Source organism: Hippopotamus amphibius, chromosome 4, assembly GCF_030028045.1.
Source record: "Hippopotamus amphibius kiboko isolate mHipAmp2 chromosome 4, mHipAmp2.hap2, whole genome shotgun sequence".
Lineage (NCBI taxonomy): Eukaryota > Metazoa > Chordata > Mammalia > Artiodactyla > Hippopotamidae > Hippopotamus > Hippopotamus amphibius.
In genome coordinates, this window is record NC_080189.1 from 126900234 (window position 1) to 126908710 (window position 8477).

Genomic DNA, 8477 nt, shown 5'->3' on the forward strand with positions numbered 1-8477 from the left:
ATTTTTTTTTTTTTACTTTGAGTAATCATAGCTAGAGCTTGGTTCCACTGACTCATGGTCCATTGCATAACATACTAGAAATTAATTTTTCCCTCTCAAAAGTTACGTGGAACTAGTGAAGAAAGGACTGCACGGTTATTGCGATTGCTTTTGTTTAGATGTTTCTCACTTTCATAAAGGAAATGGACAGTTAGAAGGACCACATGCTTTTATAACTTGGCCTTTTCTAGCTGATCTTTGGAAAAAGTTCAGCTTCTTTAACTAAGGATATGAATTCCTCCAGTCTGTTCCTAGGTTTTCTTTTCAGCCCTATTGACAGCCCCTCCATCCATCTACCTGAAGTACCAGCTTTTCAGAATCTTGTGCTGACTTCTTCCCTCTCCCTGGACACTACATGTCTTGGCTGGTGCTGATGTGTCTACTCTAGATGCCTTCCTCCTGTGTCTCTTGCCACTGATGTCCGAAAATCTCACATCTCAAGTTTTCACAAGGCTTTTCTTTTCTTTTTTATCGAGATATAATTGACATATAATATTGTATGTTTTAGGAATACGACATAATGATTTGTATGTGTTGTACATATTGTGAAATGATCAACACAAGTCCATCATCACACACAGCTACTATTTTTTTTCTTGTGATAGAACTTTAAAGATCTATTCTCTTAACATCTTTCAAATACGCAACACAGTGTTATTAACTATAGTACCAGGCTATACATTCCAACCTCAGCACCCATTTATCTTATAACTAGATTTTTGTATCTTATGACCTCCTTCATTCATTTTGTCCACCTCCCACCTTCTGCCTCTGACAACCACCACCTTGTTCTCTGTATCTATTTTTTTTTTTTTAGATTCCACATATACGTGAGATCATATAGCCTTTGTCTTCTCTGTCTGACTTATTTTGCTTACCATAATGTCCTCAAAGTCCATCTATGTGGTTGTGGAAGGCGGGCTTTCCTTCTTTATTAATGGCTGAACAATATTCCATGGCATATTATTTATATATTATTACATATGCCACATCTCCTTTATCCATTCATCCATGGAGGAACATCTAGGTTGTTTTCCTATCTTGGCTATTGTAAATCATGCTGCAGTGAACGGAGGTGCGGATATCTTTTTGAGATAGCAATTTCATTTCCTTCAGATAAATACCCAGAGGTAGAACTGCTAGATCATATGGTAGTTCTACTTACAATTCTTTGAGGAACCTCCATGTCGTTTTTCATAGTGGCTGCTGCAATGTGCATTCTCACCAACAGTGCACGAAGAATTTCTCGCCACATCTCTCCAACACTCGCTGTTATTTCTTGTCTTTTTGATAATAGCCATTCTAACAGGCGTGAGGTGGTATCTCATTGTGGTTTTAATTTGCATTTCCCTGATGTTTAGTAATGTTGAGTACATTTACATTTAACTGTTGGCCATCTGTATCTCTTCTTTGGAAAAACGTCTATTCAGTACCTCTGTCCATTTTTTTGATAGGATTGTTTGTTTTCTATTGAGTTGTATGAGTTCTTTTAATATCTTGGCTATTAACCCCTTATCAGATATATGACTTCCAGATATTTTTTCCCACCCTATAGGTTGCCTTTTCATTTTGTAGATGATTTCAAAACATTTCTTAAAAAGAAATTTGTAGCTTCTTTTTTTAGAAAGGATTATATAACCCCATTATTATTAACTAACACAGGAGCTTGTTGGAGTCATCCACATGACAATTAACAAACATTTCAGCTCATATAAAATCACACCATTTAGCATAATGTGGTTCTATGTAATGCCAGTTCAAAATGGGTCATCAAAATTGCCTTCTATCAATCTAAATTCTGTCAAAATGGCATCGCGATTTCAAAATTAAAATATTTGTGTAATTTGAAAAACAGAAGGTCGAGGTCCCGCAAATTAAGATTCATTTCATACTGTAATTCTCAGTCATTTTAGTAACATTTCTACCTTTGTGTCTATCAAACCTCTGAGCCCATCACTGATAAACTTGCTACTCTATTTCACATATTTGCTACTAAGGTTACCAAAAAAATAGAAAAAAAGTTATTATATTCATCCATTCTGAGAATGCATTTGTGCATTCTCTTACCTAAGTAACTGACAAATTCTTACAAGTCCCTCACTCTAATAACTAGAAGTCCCATGATCCTTGGAGGTGACCAACTGGATATACCCTTGACTCACTATAAACTGCAGAGAGGAACGATGGTGTGCTCCCAACTTCATAATATTCAGCAACATCATGCATTCTAATCAAACACTAAGTAGGATTTTACAAAACACACGACGCTGGTAGATGGTTCCTGCATGAGATGAGATGACTTGTCAATTATGTGTCAGTAAAATCTTCTGTGATCCAAATCAGATTTAAAGCATTATTAGTGAAACCTTTCATGAACTCAATCTGGCATGAAACACAATAATTTGCTAGAATCCAGGTTACTTCTGGTTTCAGCTTCCAATTGAAAAGATGCTTAGCATCACTTGTCATCAGGAAATTGCAATGAAAACAGCACTGAAGAAATACTGCATGCCTGCTACAATGGCAAACAATCGAAAACAAAACAAAAAAGTAAAACCTGCGGTTCCATTTCTGGTGGGAATGCAAAGCAATAGGAACGCTCGTTTGTTGCTGATGGGAATGCACAATGGGACAGACAGGATGGAAGACAGTCTGGCTCTTTCTTACAACTTTAAACATAATCTTGCCACACGTTTCAGCAATCACATTCCTAGAGATTTACCCAACTGGTTTGAAAACTTATGTCCACACAAGAACATGCACACAAATATCCGTAGCAGTTATACTCATAATCACCAACAACTGAAAGCAACCAAGATGCCCTTCAGTAGGTGAAAGGATAACACAATGGGTGGGACGCAGAATGTGACAAAGTAATTTAAATGTCTTACAAATATCAGAATCAGCTTCACCGAAGGCAGGATGCGAATATGTGCTGACCTAAGTAATTTTGGAAACGAGTGCGTTTTATTGGACTAAGGGCAAAAGGAATTGGAAAAAAACGCTCTAGGCTAGTCACTGATGTTGTTCCCGCAGGGCTATAGGTTAACAATTCTGAAACTATTATACTTGTATACTGAAATTTAACGAGTAAATGGATGGTTGGTGGCAAGTTTTCTTCCTCTTGTAGTGAAAAGTTATAGATGAGCAATGGAAAGAGACTAGGATGACTTCTGAGTAATGGATTTGAGTGGAAACATCAGTATGAACTCATGTTTAGCTTAATATAGACACAGAGTGGTTATGCAGGACCTGTCTGAAATGTGTGTGTGTGTGTGTGCGCGCGCGCGCGCGCGTGCGTGCGCGCGCACAGACTGGTATATACACATCTAACTCCTTGCTAAGTCAACTGAGAAGGCCTAGAATCAACGACATCCCAGTAACAAAGAGTGCACCTAGATCTTGGTTTCTAATGTTATTCTCCAAAAGAAGAACCAGGTCTCTTTGGAGAAATGACTTATTCTGGGACTGGGACAGGTAACCCAGAAGATGAGCATGGAGCATCTCGTAGTACCATAAAGAGAAAAGTGCTCCAAAGAAGAAAAACAAAAAAACAAAAAAACCCATAATCATGGGGATACGTCAAACAGATACAAGATCCAGCTGCAAGATCTCCCAATGGCCAAAGCTGAAACAATTTGAGTAAAAAAATAAATAAGAGAGTATCGTATTATAATCCAAAATATAAAATAAATACTCCTGAGAGGTCTTGATATAAATAAATGATTGAATACATTTAAAAATGGAAGAGAATAGACAAATTCTTTATACAGAAGAATTCCAGATAATTTATGTGGATACTTTGCCTTGCAGGAAGTAGCCAGAACCATGACTTGCCACTCTTTTAGTGTGGGCTGTGCATGATGGCTTTCTTCCAAAGAGTACATTATGGAAAGGGGGAAAAAAGACTAAACTTTACAGTAGAGAAACCCGACAAACAAACCTCAGCCAGGTGATCAAAGTTAACTTTAAATTAAATTTAAATGTACCATTCTAATGTAAAATGTTAAGAGGAGAGGAAATTGGGTGTGGGATATAAGGGAATTATTTTTTATTATCTTTGCATTAATTCTGTAAGTTGTTCCAAAATAAAACTACTCTAAAAATTTTAAATTACTAAAAATGATTCCAGATACACCTACTTAATCTAACAATTCATTATTGAACTTTTTACGATCCAAAAATTTGATGAAAATCCAAAACTACATATTTTGTAAGACTTTTGAACTATAATGAAATGGAAAGAGTAAAGTTTACTTCAAAGTTACGGAACTGCCATATTGATGTGTTCAAGTTGTTGATAGATATCCCATACCTATCAGCTATCTCCAAGTATTTGGGGGAATCTTTAAGAATAGAGCATATTCTAAATTTATTAAAGAGTATGCCGATGGCATTCTCATTTAACTTTCTGGGTTGTAAATAGAAATAAAAAGCAATTCAAATGTAATCAATCTCCACAAGTGTCTTTTATGAAATAAATAACTGGTGACAACAAGGTTTTATAGATTTTAAGCATAAGCACAGTGACTGCACACTTTGATCAGAATTAAAACGACTTTTTGTAAAACAACATTGATATTCACTCATTAATCAGAATTTATGTTATATTACTTTGGCACAACTAACTTGAATTTCTGAGTTGAATGAAAACTCTGGAATATTTATGTCATTCTAATAACCAACAATTTTCCTGAACCAGAATTCAGGAAAATTTCATTGGAATGAAACCCTTTTAAAAGACCTCTTAATAAGTAAAGAATCAAATGAATAAGCTAATGAATAAGCAATCTCCACTGCCCTTGGAATGAACATTTAAATCGTAATTAATAACGAAATAGGTATAGCATGCTGTCAGAGTGAAAATATCTAATTGCATGTGCGTTTGAAAATGTGATTCCAAGGTTGGTCAGGAGATTTGGAAAGCCTGATATTTTGTGATTTTACAAGTATATGTGTTCCTCTCCTTCTGCTCCCTCTCCTTCCTCCTTTTCTGTCTGTCATATCACTAGAGATCCTAGTTCCCAGCAGGTGATGGTCATACTGGGTGGACAGTCCTATGTATCAGTGATGTGGCTTTAATCATTTCATTGATTTCAGTGGCAGCCACGTCAGGCTGTAGGATTGATCCTATGTATCAGTGATGGGGCTTTAATCATTTTATCGATTTCAGTGGCAGCCACGTCAGGCTGTAGAACTGATGCCACCCTCAACCTCTGACTTCTGTTAAACGATTAAGTTAGCAGCCACTTTAGGAGCCCCCATTGTCAATAACAGTTTCAACTGATTATACTCTTGATAGAACTTCTGATCCAAACAAGCACAAGGATAAAGTGGGGTCTGTGGACTCCCTCCAGGTTGCTGAGTCACCCTGCTATTGCATAGTGGATCTGTATAGGGTTAGGTATAGGGGTCTACCTCCTGAGATAATTATTTTCCAGGAATGGTTCCTGTCTGGAATATGTTCTCTGACACACCATTGCGGCACCTCTCACACCGCAGCCCCATCTCACTCAAACTCTGGTTGCTCTGCTGAGCCTCTGCTGCCAGTTCTGCTTCAATCATGCCACCAGGAAAGCTATTCTGTCTTGGTTGTGCCATCATCCTTGCTTTCTCGTCTTCAATGAGGATCTATGATTTGGACAAAGAGAAAACTGAGAGGAGAGGATGTGAGCACCAGTGACTTGTACATTAATCTTGTCCTGTTGGTGTAATTATTAACTTCAATATTACAGGTGAGAAAACTTTGATTTGGGAAGGTTAAATAACTCACCCAAGATGACAAACTTTTCTACATTTTTCCTGTATCGGGACCCATATAGGCCAATTTTACTGCATGTTTTCCTGCTTGATGATGTCTCTGAGATTATAATCTGTCAACTTTTCAACAAATATTTTTGAGCACCTCCAACGTACCAGGTATACTAGGCAATCGGAACAAAACAAGCAGAAATCCCTCCCCTTCGACTAACCCAAGAAGCAAAATCAGAGCAAAACTAAATACAAAAAGAACCCCAAACTCTCAGTTTCACTTACTATATCTAGAAAAATTCATGATAAGGAAACAAGTCAAGGATGACTCTCAGGTTTCTGGCCTCAACAGCTGGGTAGATAGTGACACCACATACAAAAATTCTTTCTTGCAATTTCTTGATTTGACTCCCGAGCTCACTTTTAATGTATTTTGTGAGATTAGGTGCAGTTCTCCTTTATACTTCAGCAATTGGATCTTCATTGAGATAAATCAAATTAATACACGATCTTGACTTTTCAAATTCGTTCATTTCTATAGAAGGTCTGTATTTGTCTCATTTCAATACTGATTTTTAAAAATGCTATTATTTCTTACAATGGTCGTATATATTTTGTAGTTGAAAAAGTACACTTAAGATGATTTTCTTTCCAACTCCCATCTCCTAAATCTCTATATAGTTGATCTCATTCTGACCCTAAACTGATGTTTGCAGCTGCATGTCCACACATATGTCAATTCTCAAATCAAATATAACTTCCTACAGTTATTGGCTGGATAACCTGCCAGAAGGCAAAAGAAAAGAGAAGTTGAGGAGAGGAAACTAGTCCTATGAGATTACTGATTCCAGATGTTCCAATTACTCCTTTTGGGGACTTTATTGACTTAAGTTATACAAATCCGCCTCTATAAATCTCTACTCAGTCAGGTTGGCAAAGATTGTATTCTGTTTCTCCCTAAACACCTTTATAAGCCTTTAGTAGAGTTCACACCTAATAGAGGAGGAAGCATAAATGTCCCGGCCACATTAAATCTTATGCAGTTTTAAAAAGACAGAGTTAACTAATTTAATTCTTGTCCACTGAGAGGGGAGGTATGTTGATAGAGCACAGCATTCAAAGGCATTTCATGTTTTTCATTTTTTCATAGAGCAGTAAACTGTACTGCAAATTAAACCTAATTGAAATGATGACTCCTAATAATGTCTCCTATCTCAAAATTGTTATGCTTTATCTCAAAATCAGCATTCTCAATACTCTCCTTGACTGAATTTAATAGGAAGCTCAGGAAATGCAGGGCCCACATATTTTAAACAATGATCAGTACATTTGTTTTTTTTTAATCAAATGGTCCAGCTGTATCCATCCTGCATTATCTCCCATGTAATTAAACATGAGGCAATAATGCCATCTTAACTCTATCATCTTGTCATTTTTGTCTGAAAAAATCTTGATGAAATGGACCTGATTTTCAAATCTTTTCATAAAGTCATGCCATTACTATAAATTTCTAAAACAAGATTTTTTTTGTTATTCTTAACTTAGTTAATATAGAACTGTAACAAATGATTATCTACTGTGTCGTCACCCTCCAAGGCTTTTATGTGTCTTGTGATGTAGCTTACCATCCTTGCCCAGCTCAAGGGGGAATGACAGACCTGATGCGTAAGTTCAGGTAGATCCAGAAAAGGGATCCCCGAACCCCATTTCTGAGAAATTTAAAGTTCTTTCCTCAGGGGAAACAGTCTCTAACTTATGTCTCTAAGGTCAAGAGAGGGCTCACTGTTAGCCTAGCTGGAGATAATGTGCAAATTGAGAAAGATAAATCCTCTGTCTCCTTATAGAGTAACATCAGCCATGTGACGTGTGGGAGCTCGGGTGAAGATTCACAGTCTTACAACACTGGACAGCCGGTGGGAACTCAGAGAGCTACAATAATTTGGAATCAATCTCTTCCAGATGGAAATACCAGATTATTTGACTTAAAGGGCAATGTTCTCATTTGTCTCAGGAATTCAAAGCCTTCATTTACACGACTGAGTTTGGGGAAGGGCAATGAAGAGCAGCAAAAAGAATAGCACTGTTCCTTCATCACCTGGCACCTGAGTGGAGACTGGAAACAATGAACCTCCAAGGGACCAGGACTTGAGACACCAGCCCAGTCAGGAAATGGTCAGCCTTTTAGGGAACTCCAGCAGATCTTCAGATGGAAAGAGGGAAGGTGGCAGGGCTGCAGTGTTGCTTTGAATACACATTGACAATGGCATCCTTTGAGACATGAATAAGACCAGGGAGCAGAGGTAAGAAGTACTTTAGAGGGCCTCTTTAAGGCCACTATTGAATTCTGCCTAATAGATCAATTAAACATAATGGAGAGCCCAGAAATAGACCCATATAAATATAGGCAACTGATTTTTGACAAAGGAGCAAAGATAGTCTTTTTAATACACAATGCTGGAACAACTGCAGATCCACACGCAAAAAAAAAAAAAAAAGTGTATAGACAAAAGCCTTGTACCCTTCACAAAAATTAACTCCAAATGGATCATTAACCTAAATGTGAAAGCAAAATTATAAAACTCCTTGAAGAAAACATAGGATAAAACCCAGATGACCTTGGGTAAGGCAATAAACTTTGATACACGATACCGAAGGCAAGATCCATGAAAAAAAATGAGTGATTATTT